General features: G+C 40.6%; 1 protein-coding gene across 4 annotated transcripts in view; it reads left to right on the plus strand.

The window, feature by feature from the left end:
- The first annotated feature begins 14156 nt into the window (after positions 1-14156).
- LOC119525220 (putative adhesion G protein-coupled receptor E4P) overlaps positions 14157-19288 on the plus strand; it is a 51152-nt gene continuing 46020 nt past the window's right edge. For 3 of the 4 annotated variants that reach the window (XM_037823824.1, XM_037823826.1, XM_037823827.1), the window contains exon 1: positions 14157-14190. The gene's annotated coding sequence lies outside the window, so the exon portion shown is untranslated. Of the gene's footprint in view, positions 14191-17417; positions 17488-19288 lie in introns of those variants that run through there. The other variant, XM_037823825.1, reaches the window with a different exon arrangement.

Raw genomic sequence — 19288 nt, forward strand, 5'->3', positions numbered from 1 at the left:
CAATGAATTATAAGGGTGAATATGTTAAATGGGGAAATCTTAGGTTGCATATGTTAATACAATATAAATTATATAATAAGACTGTATAACAGTGAACCCTACTGTAGATGATATACTATAGTTCATAGTATAAATAAAACAATATTCTTCCTTAAATTATTACAAGTGTATGGCACTAATACAAGGTAATAATAATAGGGGGTATATGGAAAAATATACCTAATGTAAAATATGGACATTAATTTTAATAATTTTTTATCAACTGTAACAAAAGGAACTACTGTTGAAAAAAGCAGTATAGTTATTAATAAAAACTGCTATCATCAATTGTAACAAATGTTCCACACCAAAGCAAGGTATTGGTGGTGGGTAGTGTCTGGGAATCCTGTATTTTATTTATGCACAATTGTTCAGTGAACCCACAACCTCAGTAATAAAACAAAAATTAAAAAAGATAACAGAAGGCTGGAAGGTGTGCTTTCAGGTCGTGTGGAGAGACGAGACCACACTTAACCTGACTACCGACTCTCCTTCCAGGTTCTTTGCCCAGCAAAGGCGCTCACAGGCTTCTGGTTTTCTCCCTGATGAACCACGGAAACCCGACCATGCTCCCGAGCCCGGCGCACTGCGCCTGCGCACGGGCTACAGACGCAGCCTACCCGCCGCCACTCCACGTGCTCTTTCCTCCACGCTTTCTCAATCGCCTCTTTTGAATCCTGTTCCTGTAACTGGAGAGCAAGTGCATGCGTTTTCACGGAAACCTAGTCCGTGGGTTCCCGCTTCCAATACAGCCGGTGAAGCAACACTGGAAATGAGGCCGGAATTTGCTCTGCTTCCTGTCTCCAACTGTGCACGGGTGGGAACTCAAGCACTGGAAGAGAGGTTCCGGGTCTGAACTGAGCAGAGTCTGTGAAATGGAAACCAGACCGGGGACTGGGGACTGATTGCCATCCAATATTGGTATCTTCCTGAGATGCCCCATGCAGGGTTTTGATCCAGAGCCTCCTTCTCACACGGGATAGTCTCAGCGTCTGGAACTTTGAAATGAGCAGCTGTGGCCACCTGCTCTGAAGTGCACCAGACTGGCTGGGACTGGAGGAGCTAAGCTCTGTGACAGCCAAGCTCCTGTGGGAACCTTGAGGGAAATGGGACCGTGAGGAGGAAGGGGTCTTTGCTTGGGGTGAGGGGACAGAACTAGTGAGAGATCTGTGCACAGCAGCGGGCACCAGATTCGGGAAACTGTGGGACTGTGAAGAGGCAGTGAGGCCCGGGTTCCGTGAGGGGGCAGGGCCGGGGAGACTTGGAGGGCATGGGGCAGGGATCCGGCGGGAAAAAACTCCTGTCAGTCATGAGAGCTCATCAGGTCTCCTGTTAGAATCAAAATCCACCCCCTCCCTCCCAGAGGACAAACAAATAAAAAAGCAGTGTTGACCAAAGCAAGCTTTAACAGGAAGTTCAACATAGGGAACCTCCATTAAATTAATCTTGAAAAAGATAACTTTTGTCTTTTGGTCCATTCTGTGCCCTACTCCTTTGCACACATTAGATGTCCAGTAAATGTATTTGGTTGCACTGAGAAGCAATTACAGGGCATTGAGTATTATGTACATGATCAAGGCAGAAAAAGAGGGGGAAATCCTTGAGAGCTGAAGCATCCTTTCCTTAGGAATTCTGTGTTGTGCCTTCGTTGGATGCTTGGCATGGTTCTTGCACCACAATGCCAAATGGAAGTGAATTACAAGAAAATTTCAACCCAAGTCCTAGTAAGTGAGTTAAAAATAGTGTTCAGAGTTCTATACCATGTGAGGTTTTTATGAATTTTTCCTTTCACCCAGGATCTGGTGATTTTGAAGATGAACCTGAAAAGCAAAGGTGAAAATCTCTGCTTTCCTTTATGTTAGGTATAACCCTAATGGAGGTGAAGAAATCCTTTATTTGGCATGTTAAGTCCAGGAAGAAATATGAAAATTTGGAAGTATACTTAGGAGACGAGTACAAGCATACCTCAGAGATATTGTGGGTTCTGTTCCAGATCTCCACAATGGAGTGAGTCACCCGAATTTGTTGATTTTTCACAGTGTATAAAAGTTACATTTACACTGTGCTGTAGTCTCTATTAAGTGTGCAATAGCATTATGTACATAGCTTAATTTAAAAATACTCTATTGCTAAAAATGCTAACCATCATCTGAGGTTTCAGCAAGTTGTAATCTTTTTGCTGGTGGAGCGGCTTGTCTTGATGTTGATTATGCTGACGGATCAGGTTCGACGTTTTTGAAGGTTGGGGTGGCTGTGGCTATTTCTTAAAATAAGATAGCAATGAAGTTTGCTTCATTGCTTGACACTTCCTTTCACAAAACATTTCTCTGTAGCCTGTGATGGTGTTTGATGGCATTTTGCCCACAACAAAACTTCTTCCAAAATTAGAGTCAGTCCTCTCAAACCCTGTCACTCATTTGATGTAATACTCTGTACCCTTTGTTGACATTTTGACTATGTTCATCATCTTCACCAGGAATAGTTTCCATCTCACAAAACCACTTACTTTGCTCATCCACTAAAGTTTTATTGTGCGATTGTAGCAATTCAGTTACATCTTCAGGCTCCACTTCTAATTCTAGATCTGCTATTGGCACCACATCTGCAGTTCTTTCCTACACTGAAGTCTTGAGCCCTTCAAAGTTCAATTTGAGAACATTCTCATTGTTCTGAATAAAAGAAGTCCATACCTCTTATTCCCCCCTATTATTGATGCTTAGCTTTGTTATAGTGCCTTTGTTACAATTTATGAAAGAATATTACAATATTAGTGTTAACTATGGTCCTTGGTTAGTGTTAATTGTATTTTTCAAATATATTACCCTATAATTAACAACTTGTAATACTGACATACTTTTGTTCTATTTCACATAAGAACTTTTAAACATTTTTACAATTAACTGCAGTCATTATACATGACAGGTTTTGATATACTATACTGTCCCAGGTTTTATCCTCTAGCTTTCCTTTTAGTGACGTACATGACCCTAGACTTCCCATTTCTACCAAACTCATATTCAGCACTTATAGTTAATTACGCTTATAGTATTGTGCTTCAATCACCTCTATGCATTTCTAAACATTTAAAATCAACTGTATTAAAAGTTCTGTACTCCTTAAGCATCATCTGCCCATTCTCCACCCTCGTTCTATCTCCTGGTAACTTATATTCTAGACTTTAACTTTCAGAATTTTCTGATTATAATTAGTCCATATTAGTGATACCATTCAATATTTGTCCTTTTGTGTCTGGCTTATCTCAATCAACATAATATCCTTAAAGTTCATCCACATTGTTGCAATGCATCAGGACTCATTTCTTCTTACAGCTGCCTAATATTCCATCATATGTATATGCTACATTTGTTTATCAATTCCTAAATTGATGACACTTCCATCTATTGGAAATCAAAAATAATGTAGCAATGAACACTGGTGTGCAAATGTCTGTTCGGGCACCAGCTTTCAGTTCTTCCAGGTACTTGTAATGTAGAACACCTTCACCCTATTTCATTAACCACACACTGAATACCACCATTTCAAGGTATGGGGGTTTATGCTGAGAAACAATTCTTTTCAAGTGACCGGCAAGGGAGGAAGTGGTGTTTGTGTCTGTGTTCTGCGTACACATATTTGTAAAAGGATGGTGTTTCCTTTTTTCTTGAAAGGTAGCTTCCTCTTCTGTGGCAGTTGATAAGAAAGTTTTGGTTCCTGGTTAGAATGAGTACAGCAAGTATAATGTCATGGTGTGTATTAATTGTTGGTTTGGCAGAAAATCAGCTGGCATGGCCATATGGCTTAAATGAGGGGGATTTAATGAAGGGACTTTTTAAATAGGTGACAGCAGTTCTAAGAGAAATAAATAAAAGATGGGAGGAACTCTGGGAACAGCACTGGGGGAACTCTGTCCAATCCTTGGCTTGAAGGGGCAAGGAGAGAGAGCAGATTAGGAACCTGGAAAGGATTTTAGCCTGCAGTAGAAGTCAACCACTGCCAAATAAGAACACTCTGTACCTGTGGGGGAAGCTGGGGAAATAAATTCCCCTATCTCCCTCTCCTGCATTCCTCCTGTGTCCTTCCAAGGCTACCGTTGGAGAATCCCAACTGGAAGACAGACACAAGAGGGCCTTGATATGGTCCATACAGGATAACTTCCCAGGGTACAGAGCAGGTTAAAGAAGTATGAAGAGAAGATTTTTTCACAATCTCCCTAAGTCAATTGTTACATGTTTGTTAAAGATTGAGAGGTGACCACACTGTTACTTAGACTGAGTATTTGTTCCCTTGACTGGTGAAATGAAATGGGATTCTGTGATGGTGGCAGATAATGGTGACAGCCCACAGTTCTACAATGGCAGTTGAAACACCTGAGGCAGAGTACAGAGAAGAAAGTTTTCAACAGATTCTCCTGTCTGACAGCTTCTGTTTTTATTTCTCAGTTTGTTCATTGGCTCACTTTACTGTTTCTCTGCATGTCTCCCTGATGTTTTGCACTTAACCTCTAGGAGAGAGTCACAGGCTGAATGGATTGGCTGGTCAACATGCAAAATGGAGAAATGCTGTAAGGTAGACTTCTTTGCTTGGCTGCCTCATAGTTTGTTGATTGGCATACAGACCAATCCCTGGTTCAATTAGCTGTACCTGGGAGTTGAAGTCAAGTGATGCCACGCCTGGCAACATGTGTGCAATGAACTGCTTCCAGCTTGACTTGTGCTGTGTATCCTTTAGCTGTGGCTGAGTGATAAACCAACCTGAATCCTAGTTTGTTAAAACAACATCCACTTTATTAAATCATGTTTTCTGGCTTGGCTAGGCAGTTCTTCTGTTCTGATCTGGCTCAGTTGGTCTCTCATGGGATCTTTCATGTGTTTGTGCTCTTTGGTGGGCTGGCCAGTGACTGGATGACCGAGCATGGCCTCACCCACACATCTGGTGGTTGGCAGGTCATCTTCCAGAGCAATGGATTGTTGACTAGCAAGATTTTGTTCTATTCTATGTGGCCTCTCATCCTCCTGCAGGCTATCTAAAGCTTATTCACTGGTGTACAAGTGTAGCAAGAGGGGGAAAGCCACATTTGCAAGCACTTTCACATCTCTGCTTATATCTGTTAGCTATTGTCCCATTGGCCAAAACCAATCTCATGAGCAAGCCTAGCAACAGCACAGGAAGGACCATACAAAGAAATGGGGAATGCTTGCACCCATTTGAGCAAAAATCACATCCAGAATTGGGCTGTGAGTACACAGAGTACTCAGAATTTCAGGGACTTGTCTAGGATCCAGGCATTTCAATATAACCTTCAGAGAATTTCACTTAGGTACAGCACACAACAACAGGCCTAAACTCTAATTCATTTGCCATGCAAAAGATGAGGCAGAATACAGTTTTTATAACTGATATAAATTTACATAAAAATTTAAACATTTCAGATTTGTTTTAATTTTCTAGGGCTACCTTAACAAAGAACCTCCAACTGGGCCCACTAAGCAGAGATTCTGCATTCAGTGTTGTAGCTCAAGGGGCTAGAAAGGGCTTTAACAGTTTGTTTAGGTGGTTGGCAGAAACACAGATCAAAATGTGGCTGACATTACCTGATGTTGAAATGGCAGGACTGCCCTGGTATAATGTAGAGGAGGGGATTCAAAGGCTTAGATAGATCAGGATGTTAGAGTGGATTTATCATTGAAGACCTGCTCACACACCCCTGGAATGTCAAGAGGACACACCTTTTACCAGGACTTTGAGGAATAAATTTGTGAGACTAGCTCTGTCATCCCTGAAGAGCTCTGTAGTCACCCTTCTCTGTAGGTCAGATATTATTGTAGGAACTGCTGTCACTGAGCTGGAATCCTTAAACACTATGGAGATAATAGGATCCTGAGTTGGCAAAAGCCATGTGGCAGCAGTTAATTGCCAAACACAAGGTGGGTGTGGCTATCATAATGGAAAATAGGCTCAAAGCAGCAGTCAAAATAATCTGATTCACAGAGACTTATGGCATTGGCTAGTAGATCATGGAGTACCTAGTAGTAAAATGGATGGGCAGTCTACTAAATTCTTGTTTGCTGTGTATAAGCAGAAGAATTCTAGGTCAACTTAACAAAAGCCTACCTTGAAGTACAAAAACAGAGAGTCATGGCCCCTTAATCAGTTCCCAGATTTGAAACAGTTTACATTTCTAGAGCCCCTTGAATAAGGAGAAGGCTGGGTACACTTGTGGAAGGACCCTGTTACATTGCCAAAAATTTATACTGTTAATCTTCCTCCCAGCCTTCCCCAGGGGGAACTACAGCCTTTTACCAGGGTAACTGTGCATTGGGGAAAAGGAAATGATCAGATATTTCGTGGATTATTAGACACTGGTTCAGAAGTGACATTAATTCCCGGAGACCCAAAACGCCACTCTGGTCCACCAGTCACAGTTGGGGCTTATGGAGGTCCGGTGATTAATGGAGTTTTAGCTCAGTGGGTCCCTGGACCCATTCTGTGGTTATTTCTCCAGTTCCAGAATGCATAATTGGAATAGACATACTCAGCAGCTGGCAGAATCTTCATATTGGTTCCCTGACTCATGGAGTGAGGGCTATTATGGTGGTAAAGGCCAAGTGAAAGCCACTGGAACTGCCCCTGCCTAGCAAAATAGTAAGCCAGAAGCAATACCAGACTGCTGAAGGGATTGCAGAGATTAATACCACTCTTAAGGACTTGAAGGATGCAGGGGTCATTATTCCCACCACATCCCCATTCACCTCTCCTATTTTGCCTGTTCATAAAACAGATGGGTCTTGGAGTATGACAGTGGATTATCATAAGCTTAACCAGGTGGTGACTCCAATTGCAGCTGCTGTTCCAGGTGTGGTCTCATTGCTTGAGCAAATCAACACATACCCTGGTACCTGATATGCAGATATTGAGCTGGCAAATCCTTTTTTCTCAATAGCTGTTAGTAAGGACCACCAGAAACAGTTTGCATTCAGCAGGAAAGGCCAGTAGTATACGTTCATTGTGCTACCTCAGGGGTATATCAACTCTCCAGTCCTATGTCATAATATTGTCTGCAGTGACCTTGATCATTTTTCCCTCCCACAAGACATCACACTGGTCCATTATATTGATGATATCATGTTGATTGGACCTAGTGAACAAGAAGTAGCAACTACTCTAGATTTGTTGGTAAGGTATTTGTGTGTCAGAGGATGGGAGATAAATCTAAGAAAAATACAGGGGCCTTCCACCTCAGCAAATTTCAAGGTATCCAGTGGTGTGGGGCATGTAGAGATATCCCTTCTAAGGTGAAGGTTAAGCTGTTACATCTGGCCCCTCCTATGACCAAAAATGAGGCACAATGCTTAGTTGGCCTCTTTGGATTTTGGAGATAACATATTCCTCATTTAGGTGTGCTACTCCAGCCCATTTATCAAGTGACCAGAAAAGCTTCTAGTTTTGAGTGGGGTCCGGAACAAGATGAGGCTCTATGACAGGTCCAGGCTGCTGTGCAAGCTGCTCTGCCACTTGGACCATATGATCTAGCTGATCCAATGGTGCTAGAAGTGTCAGTGGCAAAAAAAGATGCTGTTTGGAGCCTTTGGCAGGCTCCTATAGAAGAATCACAATGCAGGCCCTTAGGATTTTGGAGTAAAGCCTTACCATACTCTGCAGATAACTACTCTCCCTTTAAGAAACAGCTGTTGGCCTGCTACTGGGTCTTAGTAGAGACAGAACATTTAACCATGCATCACCAAGTTACCCTGAGACCTGAGTTACCTATCATGAGCTGGGTTTTGTCTGACCCACCAAGCCACAATGTTGGTCGTGCACAGCAGCACTCCATCATAAATTGGAAATGGTATATACAAGCTAGAGCTTGAGCAGGTCCTGAAGGCACAAGTAAGTTAATGAGGAAATGACCCAAATGCCCATGGCCCCCACTCTTTACATCTTACCTTCTCTTTCCCATCCCACAGGTATGCTGTCTTATGGAGTTTCTTACAATCAGTTCACTGAGGAAGAGAAAACTCAGGCCTGGTTTACAGATGGTTCTGCATGATATGCAGGTACCACCCAAAAGTGGACAGCTGCAGCATTGCAGCCCCATTCTGAGATGTTCCTGAAGGACAGAAGTAAGAGGAAATCCTCCCAGTGGGCAGAACTTTGAGCAGTACACCTGGATGCTCACTTTGCTTCAAAAGAGAACTGGCCAGAGGTGCATTTGTATGCTGATTCATGGACTGTTGCTAATGGTTTGGCTGGATGGTCAGGGACTTGGAAGGAACATGATTGGAAAATTGGTGACAAAGAAGTTTGGGGAAGAGGTATGTGAAAAGACCTTTGTGAATGGGCAAAAAAACATGAAGATATTTGTGTCCCATGTGAATGCTCACCAGAGGGTGACTTCAGCAGAAGAAGATTTTAATAATCAAGTGGATAAGATGATCTGTTTGGTAGATACCAATCAGCCTCTTTCCCTATCCACTCCTGTCATTGCCCAATGGGCTCATGAACAAAGTGTTCATGGAGGTAGGGATGGAGGTTATGCATGGGCTCAGCAACATGGACTTCCACTCACCAAGGCTGACCTGCCCACAGCCACTGCTAAGTGCCCAATCTGGCAGCAGCAGAGGCCCACACTCAGTCCCCAGTATGGCACCATTCCGTGAGGTGATCAGCCTGTTACCTGGTAGCAGGTTGATTACATTGGACCACTTCCGTCATGGAAGGGGCAGCAATTTGTTCTTACTGGAATAGATACATACTCCAGATATGGGTTTGCCTTCCCCGCATGAAATGCTTCTGTCAAAACTACCATCCATGGACTTATAGAATGCCTTATCCACCATTATGGTATTCCACACAGCATTGCTTCTGACCAAGGAACCCACTTAACAGCAAATGAAATGAGGGAATTGGCACATGCCCATTGAATTCTCTGGTCTTACCATGTTTCCCATCATCCAGAGGCAGATGGGTTGATAGAATGGTGGAATGGGCCATTGAAGACTCAACTGTGGTGCCAACTAGGTGGATTACCTTGCAGGGCTGGAGCACTGTTCTCCAGGAGGCTGTGTATGCTCTGAATTAGTGTCCACTCTATGGTGCTGTTTCTCCCATAGCTGGATTCATGGGTCCAGGAATCAAGGGGTGGAAACATGAGTAGCACCACTCACCATCACTCCTAGTGATCCACCAAGAAAATTTTTGCTTCCTGTCCCTTAAAGCTTATGCTCTGCAGATCTACAAGTCTTAGTTCCTGAAGGAGGAGTGCTTCCACCAGGAAACAGAACAATAATTCCATTGAACTGGAAGTTAAGACTTCTACCTGGCCACTTTAGGCTTCTTATTCCTCTGAATCAATAGGCAAGGAAGGGGATTACTGTACTAGCTTGGGTGATTGATCCTGACTATCAAGGGGAAATAGCACTGCAACTACACAATGGAAGTAAAGAAGAGTTTTCCTGAAATATACAGGAGATCCTCTAGGGCATCTCTTAGTACTACCATGCCCCGTGATTGAAGTCAATGGAAAACTGCAACAACCCAATCCAGGCAGGAATACCAATGGCCAAGAAACTTCAGGAATGAAGGTTTGGGTCGCCCCACCAGGCAAAGAACCATGGCCAGCTGAAGTGCTTGCTGAGGGTAAAGGGAACATGGAATGGGTAGTGGAAGAAGGTATTGATAAATATGAACTATGACCATGTGACCAGTTACAGAAATGAGGACTATGATGGCATGAATATTTCTTCTTTGTTTTTTCTATGAGTATGTTTGTATTTGTCTGTAAAGCAAATATCTTTTTCTTCTCCATCTTATCCCCTTATCATCTGACATCAGCTGTGTTATTCATTTTGCAGTATTTTAGTTAAAGGAAATCAAGTTGAAGAGTTAATGTCACCCCAGGACTTGCACCCTATTTAGGAGAGATTTAGTGCATTTCCATTTGTATGCAGGGCAGCAGAGTATTGTCAGGGAAAATATATGTCTGTTGTTGTTCTCTACTTAGAGATAAAGTATGGTTTAAGGTGATGTGTATAACTGCCAAATTGACAAGGAGTGGACTGTGATGGTTAGGTTCATGTATCAACTTGGCCAGTTGACGGTGTCCAGGTATCTGGTCAAGCAAGCACTGGCCTAGCCATTACTACAGGGACATTTGTGGCTGGTTAATAAACCAGAGGGCTGGTTTATTAAATCATCAATCAATTGGCTGCAGTTATGACTGATTACATCAATGACAGGCATGTCTTCCACAATGAGAGAATTCAGTCAGCTGGATTTAATCCAATCAGTTGAAGACTTTTAAGTGAGACAGATAGAGACTTTCACTTTTTCTTTGGCTAGCCTGCAAAGCATTTCCTGAGGAATTCATTGAGCACCTTCATTGGAGTTGCCCGTTTGCTGCCTGCCTTACATAATTTTGATGCGTAAATACCCACAGTTGTGTGAGACACTTTTATAAAATCTTATATTTATATATTTCTCTTCTCTTGTTGATTCTGTTTCCCTAGAGAACCTTAACTAATACAGAAAGCATCTGTTTTGTGTCTCTTTCCTGGCTTCAGGGATGGCTTGCTGACAATCCAGGCATTCTCTGCCTCAGTTGTCACCTGACTTTCTCCACTGTGGCTGTCTGCGTGGGTAAATGTTCTCCTTATATAGATACCAGTAATATGGATTAGGGCCCAGCCTAATCGAGTTTGACCTCACCATCACTAATAACTTCTCCAAAGATCCTATTACTAAAAATGTCACATCCACAGGACCTGTGGTTAGAACTCATACATGTCTTTTTTTAAAATTAAATTCAGTTTTATTGAGATATATTCACAAATCATACAGTCATCTGTGGTGTACCATCAACTGTTCGCAGTACCATCATACAGTTTGCATTCATCACCCCAATCTGATTTTGAACATTTTCTTTACAACCTGAAAGAATAAAAATAAGACTGAAAAATAAAAGTAAAAAAAGAACACCCAAATACCACCCCCATCCCACCCTATTTTTCACTTAGTTTTTGTCCCCATTTTCCTACTCATCCATCCATACACTGGATAAAGGGAGTGTTATCCACAAGGTTTTCACAATCACAGTCACTCCTTGTAATCTACATTGTTATGCAATCATCAAGAGTCAAGGCTACTGGATTGGAGTTTGATAGTTTTAGGTATTTACTTGTAGCTATTCCAATACATTAAAGCCTAAAAATTTTATCTATATAGTGCATAAGAATGTCCACCAGAGTGACCTCTTAACTCCATTTGGAATCTCTCAGCCACTGAAGCTTTATTTCATTTCATTTCGCATCCCCCTTTTGGTCAAGATATTTTCAATCCCAACCTGCTGGGTTCAGATTCATCCCTGGGAGTCATATCCTGCATTGCCAGGAAATTTATACCCCTGGGAATAAGTTCCCATGTAGGGGGGAGGGCAGTGAGATCACCTGCTCAGGGTGAACGTGTCTTTGAGGGAGACAATAATGCCCATAAGAAAAGTGAACAATTCTGTGGTACTTTGTACATTTGCAAGATTGTACAACCACCTCCTTTTCTGGTTCCAAAACATTTTCATCAACCTGAAACCCTATACCCATTTACTAGTCACCCCCCAATCACTCCTTTCCCCCAGGCCCTGGAAATACCAATTTGCACTCCACCTCTAGCTTTACCTATTGTGAATATTTCCTGTAAGTGGCATCATGAAATACATATCCTTCTTTCACATAGTGTAGTGTTTTTGAGGTTCAAACATTGTAGTATTTATTAGTACTTCATTGTTTGCATGACCGGGTAATGCTCAATTGAATGTGTACTTTAAAATTTGTTTTTCATTCATTTGATAATGGCATTTGGTTTGTTTTTGCCTTTTGTCTATTGTGAATGGTGTTGGTATGAACTTTCAAGAACTTGTATTTGTTTGAGTACTAGTTTTCAATTTCTCTTCTAATTCTATGTTTAACATTTTGAGGAACCATGGAACATTTTTCCCTCAGTGTCTGGAGAATTTTATGTTCACATCTGCAATTCATGGGTGTTCTAATTCCCCCACATTCTCACTAACACATTATTTTCCTATTTTTTAAAAAACTTTAGCCTTCCTGGTGGGTACGACATGGTTCCTCAATGTGGTTTTGATTTGCATTTTCCTAGTGTCTAGGAATGATTTTTCAGCCAACATTTTGAGTATTACATAGTGAGGCTGTCTGGTGGTCAACCTTTACAGCCATATCTGGGAAATTATGTGAATATATTATTGCATTGGCTATAATTTATAAAAATAAATGGAATCAAAGTTCTTCTGCACTGGTCCATACCAAGGACTCTCTTCAAACCCGGTCTCTATATTGAGCTAATTCATTAGCAGCCTTCTCTTACAGTGTGTTGATATCTTTTCCCAAATGTACTCCTTAGCTAATGGAGGTATTGGTTGTTTCAAGACAAGATTGTCAAAAACTGATTTCATTTCACCTTTCTATTTCTAGGTATGTCACTGACTTGCTGAGTCATATATTGCAAGCTCAAAATCTCTCATTCCTCTGTTTTTCCCTCTAGATAATGTGGTTTATAAAGAGCACATAGGCATTTTAGCTGGACAAAGGTGTAGACATAGGAAATAATTATTTTATTTAATAGAATTCTCTTATTTGTGCACAGGTAAATGAAAACATTATCTTTATGAAATAAAAATCTTTGTATATTTGGTTCTTCACTAGATTGAAAGCTTTTTGAAAACAGGGGTCTTTGAGTTCCATCTTTCTATATCAGACATATATGGTCAACATAATACAATGTAATGAGGTCATGTGCCTTTTACCTGGTTAATAACCTAGTGGAATCCATGAAGGCACATCAGCCTGTTGGTGAACAGAATGGAAATCATGAAGGTTGCTGACACCAAACTTTATGCAACTGCCCACACTGTCACCTGTGCACAGTCTTTGTGGTACAGGATCTGTCACTTCTGCCTTTTTTGAACAGTTCTGTTTCCTGTGGATAGACAAAGTAGGTAGAGTTTGGAGGTGAAGAGAGTTCCAGCCTGTGAACTCTGTCTTGGAGGCTGATCGAGGAAGCTTCTCTTGCTGGCTTAGAGAGCCCTTATAGCAGCTGACTGGTGTAAAAGTTTTGAGGGAGGAATGATGTGTTTCTGACCTCATCATTCAGCTTTGGGCCTGTCTCATATGGGGATACCTTAATAAAAGAATGCTGTGAAATCAAATCAATACTCTATGACATGGAAAGTCATGGAACCATGGAATCATACTTACTAGAATGTGCTAGAGTTTTGTGCTTAGTATTCTCAACTAAATTGTGAATTCCTAAAAGGCAAATATGACATTTATTCATTTCTGCAAACTTAATAGTTAATATAGGACTTGGCATACAACAGATGCAAATAAATTTATGAATGAGTGAGTGTTGAAAAAATGAGAAACAGGAAAATTAAGATGCTAATGTTTGGGATAATAAGGGTGTGTTTCAAAAATATAATTTTTAGGTGTGATTTTGGGTTTGCCAAGCTAGAGTTTATTTTCCATATTTGTGCTGGATCTTAATAAGATTCTTCTTATCCAAATATGATAAAAATTTCAGGACACCATGATGAAGAGAACATTCAAGAATTTTACCAGCCATGTAAATCAGTCTAATTATGTTGGGTGGTTCTATTCCAAAGACCAAGAGTATGGGTACGTCCCTCTTAAAGTGGCAAACTAAAACATGATTCGATAAAGCAAACTATGTAATGCATAAATCTGCTGACTCCCTACATCCTCTGGCCTTAAACTATTGCAATAAGAATTTTACCAATTATAGGGGACATCTTGGATTTTGATCCATTTTCTTTGAATTAATAGCTGTTGTCAGTACTTTCCATAACTTGTTTTTCACCATTGGATACTATCACTGTTTCCAAATTTCCTGATGCACTTTAGGAGGGACTAATCTGGTAATGAACTATTTAAGTTACTCTCCTGAAAAGAGAAGTAATGGACCCTGCATTATGCAAATCCCCAAACGACACCCTCAACTCTCTCAGCCACCCAAAATACTCCTTGAGAAACTGCAGCTCCTGATAAGAAGAGACATACTTCCTCTTTAGTTAGCTCTGAGAAACTATCAAACTGAGTGAGAAGGAAGAACTTTCCATCTTGAGGGGTAAGTAGTAATGGGTTTAGTGTCTTCCAATAGAAAACAGAACATGTTTCAATTGTGATCTTGGATTTAGACACAGGTTCTGGCTGTGGAATTTTTAAGGAGAACTTGCTACATGCTCTGTTGATTTATTTCTTGAAAGCTTCTCTATATGCTTCTATCTCCTTTTCATTTCTACACTTCTCCTTGGACAAGGAAATTGAACATTGTTATGTGATACTGCGAAATTTACTGAGATGTGGCAGCATGTTGAGAGGATCTGGTGAATTGTGACTTAAGAGTGTTAAGGTAGATTAAAATGATAAAGCTACAAGAAACAGCATCTGAAGAAAATCTAGCCTGTCACCAACTTGTAATTAAAAAGAAAATATTTATTGAGTTGACCAGTGTCACATAGGGAATTAACATGACATGGTATTTCACATGCCACATGCCTCATCCCCAAAATAAACACATCAGTACATTAAATTTCAGGTTCACAGTGGAAGGATTTTATGTTTTATTCACAAACAAATTGAAGAGATCAAGAGGTCAGTGTTTTGCCACCAGTTGGTTGTGATTACCTGAGAGGAGTTTTTATGAAACCAAGTCAGTGTATATCAACCAGCATTTTAAAAGAAATGAAAAATTCTAAATGTTAAATTATCAGTTTGTTCAGGTGGTGAGCATCATTTGGTGAAACTTAGTTCAGTTTCGTTATCTTCTCTTCCATCTCTCTCTGAAAATCCCTCCCAAAATCTCTCTCTCTATTGTAAACTGTACTTTTTACTGTGGGTTTTGACCCGAATTCTCTCCAAATTAGCATTGCTAAATGCCTCTGCTGTTCTGAAAAAAAAAATAGTATCATCTCTTTTACATAACAAACTTTAGATAAAATGGTTTCAAAAGAGTCTCAAAAATCAATTGCGAGATAATATTCCATTGTGTATATATACCACTTTTTGTTTATCCATTCATTGGTTGATGGATACTTCAGTTTCTTCCATCTTTTGGCAATTGTGAATAATGCTGCTGTGAACATCAGTGTGCAAATATCTGTTCACAACCCTGCTTTCAATTTTTTTTGGTATATCCCTAGCAGTAGGATGCCAGATCATGTGGTGACTTTATACTTATCTTTCTGAGGAAATGCCATAGACTATAGTTAATAGTACACTGAAAAGAATGTGTTTTCATGAAACATAGCAAATGTTCCATATCAATGCAAGGTGTTAATAGTAGGTTGGTATTTGGGAATCCTGTATTTTATGCATGATTGTTCTGTAAACCCACAACAGCACTAATAGAAAATATATTAAAACCAAAACAAGACAAATGATCTTATCTAGACAGGGTTTCTTTACAGTATATCATAGAGTAGGATTTTTGAGGAAAAGGGAAACATGAATAAATAAAATCAATGTTGAGAGAAATGAATGTATCCAGAAGGTGATGAAGTATAATTCTTTCAAGGGACATATGATTCCCATTTAAAGAATTTTATTAATAATCAGGCAATGTTATCTACTGCAGAGGTTTCAAGGTGGTGATGGCCTAGTTGTCTTTTTTAAATGAAAAACTGAATTTGAAGGTCTTTAGGTAGAGGCTGTGGTCTCCACTTCTCCAAAGGTCATCATTGCCTACCAATGGCCTCATTTATGTGACATGTCTAGCTCCCTGGAGACATTGGCCCCTAGTCCATGGTATGGCAGCTGTACACGGGTTTGGGTTCAGGCAGACTTTGTCCAAATCCTAGCTATGTATTTTACTAGCAGTGTCTTTGAATAAGTAATACAGTTTCCTTGAATATAATTCTTTTATCTGAAATGTGGGGGAATGTGGGGGATAATGATAACATCTACATCATAGAGTGGTTTTGTACTTTCAATGAAACCATAGTTTCAGATCACTTATAAAAGTTGCTTGGACTATAGTAGAAATTCCACAAAAAATTTAGGCAGTGGTATGGAAGAGATAAGGGAAGTCTTTTGAGTAAAATTTGATTTACAGCCAATGTTCCAATGCATAATGTATAATGAGCCTATTCAGGCTGGTCAGGGATCTAGGATTCTTCTGCAATGGGACTTCTCAGATAATTACTGAGAAGGTTACTGTGGGGGCATCACAGGACCCTTGTTAATTCTCACCAGCACTGGGAGAAGGATGGGTCACCAGCATGCAAAATCCCAGTTATAACTAGAGTCCTGGAAGGAGCATCAGCCATCTCCATGACTCCATTAACACCATCATCGCCATTACTATCATGTTCACCACAATCATTGTCATCACCACCAGTACTACCACCAAGACAACCACAATCACTACTATCAACACCACAACCACCATCACAACAACCAACAACACAAGTTCCACCATCACCAACATCACCACTGTCACTGCCACTAGACCACTTCTATCCCCATAATGGCCACCATCATCATCACCACCACCATTACTACCATCATCACCACCATCATCACCACCATCAATAGAACCTCTATCACCACCACAACCACTCACTATCGCCATCACTACCATAAACCCAACTGCCATCACCACCACCACCCAGCTACCACCATCACCACTACTACCACCATAATGACCACCATCACCAACACAACTGCCATTACCACCAACACCAAACCACCATCACCATAACCACCACCACCATCACAACTGACACCAAAACACTACTATGACCATAATGACAACCATGACCACCACCATCATGACCAACATCACTACCACCATCACCACCACCACCACAACCAGCACCACACCACCACCACAGTCAACACTATCACCATAACCACCACCACCACCACCACCCTCACTGGCACAATCATGACCAACACCACCACTACCACAGTCACCACTATCTCCACCCCCACCACCAACTACAAAAACATCATGAACACTATTAATCAAGTCACTATTACAATCACCACCACTACCACCATGACTACCAAAATCACAACCATTACAACCACCACCATCACCACCACTGCCACCACCTGTGACCATCATCACTATCATCACCATCATCACCTGCACCTCCACCTTCACCACCCTCATTATCAATCACCATTACCACCACCATGACCATCACTCATGACCTCCAACCCCATTTATTATTAAGCACTTGTCATGGGCCAGACAGGTGCTATGTACTATGGAATGTCTTCTCTCTGAATCAGCACATGATGCTATGACTATGTGTCTTTTTAGTTCCACTTTGCTGATGGATAAGCTGAGGCTTGGAGGTAAAGTCATCACCTCAGAACCACTCAGCTAGTAACTGGATTTGGGATTCATATTCAGGTTTGTCTATGTACTGAATGACGATGCTCTTACTGCCTGATGACCAGCACCTAATTGTGGGCAAGGTACTGAGAGAGATTTACCCTCCAGGCACACAGACAAGTCTCAAAGGATTCCAGACCCTGAGAGCAGAGCAGAGCAGCTATCTCAATACAGGAGAATAGAGAAGGAATGGAGCTGCCAAGATAAATGCATTTTTTGACATTGTTTTCTATTAAAATATTTATTATTTTTACTGTTTTATTACTAAACTAGTGTGCAAAATTTATAATTATGATAGAATAAAAAGAAATTAAGTATCACAAGAAGGCCTTTCACCATTAACATTTCTAATTCCTTTAAATGTGATATAATGTATTTGCTCTGTAACTTGATTTTATTCCTAATGCCATATCACAATTGCTTTCCATGTTATTTTCCTCCCACATTATTTTTATTTATGATATTGTATTATTTTCATTAAACATATTTAAATGTTGCCTTTATTCCCATCTATAGTTTATAAGAACTATTTTCTTGCATTTTCTTGTAAGTGCCTTTATTATCACTGATACCAATTTTTGATCATTTTGACACATTTGCTGGCTCTGTATGTTGCTAATGTGCACTGGCAGTTTTATCCTAAACACCAATTACCCACTGACATAACATTAGGACAGTTCTTTTTAAATTTTAAAATAATGTCTCTTCTGGTTTGCTAATGCTACCATTTTGCAAAATACCAGAAATGGATTGGATTGGCTTGTATAAAGGGGGTTTATTTGGTTACAGAGTTAAAGTCTTAAGGCCATAAAGTGTCCAAGGTAAGGCACCAACAATAGGGTACCTCCAGTGGAGAAAGGCCATTGGCATCTGGAAAACCTCTGTTTTTGCTGGGAAGGCATGTGACTAGCATCTGCTTGCTCCCAGGTTGTGTTTCAAAATGGTGTTCTCCAAAATGTCAGCGTCAGCCTTCAATGGCCATCTTCAAAATGTATCTCCAAGCTGCAGCTCTGAGGTCCTTCTATTTGTGTGCCCCTTTATAAGACTCCACTGAACTAATCAAGGCCCATGCTGAATGGGCAGGGACACACCTTCATGGAAATAATCTAATCAAAGTATTACCCACGGTTGGGTGGGTCACATCTCCACAGAGAAAACCTAATCCAAAGATTCCAACATAGTCAACACTAATAAATCTGCCCCCACAAGTTTGTATCAAAGAATATGTGTTTTGGGAAACATAATACATCCAAACAGGCACTTTCCACACCCTGAACCCTAAAATGACATGATCTTTCCATATAAAAAATACATTCACCCCATCATAATATTACAAAAACTTAAATCATTTCAGTAACAATAGGTAAGTACAAGATTCCGTCAAAATCAGCCACATGTGTGGTCTTGTCCTAAAGCAAAATAACCCTCTGGCTGTGGGCCTGTGAAACTTAGAACAAGTTATCTGCTGCTGATATACAAAAGAGGGACAGTCATAGGATAGATACTTCCATTGCCATAAGGAAAAACTGAAATGAAAACAGAGTTCACAGGACCAAAAAAAATTCCTAAAACCTACAGGGCAAACTTCATTAGATTTCAAAATGTGAGAGTCATTTATAGAATGATATTTCATCCTAGAAGCTTGAGAGAGAGCAGGAGTCCAACCCTTTCCATGGGCCTACACAGCAGCCCTTTTCTCTCCAAATGCTGGGGTGATTGCTCCAACATATTCATGCACTGGGGAGACCACCTTCTTGGCCCAATCCTCCTCAAACTTTAGGGTGCCACCTGGACTCTGCCTCTCCAGAGCAAAGGCTCT

This window comes from Choloepus didactylus, assembly GCF_015220235.1.
Source record: "Choloepus didactylus isolate mChoDid1 chromosome 25 unlocalized genomic scaffold, mChoDid1.pri SUPER_25_unloc1, whole genome shotgun sequence".
NCBI classification, from domain to species: domain Eukaryota; kingdom Metazoa; phylum Chordata; class Mammalia; order Pilosa; family Megalonychidae; genus Choloepus; species Choloepus didactylus.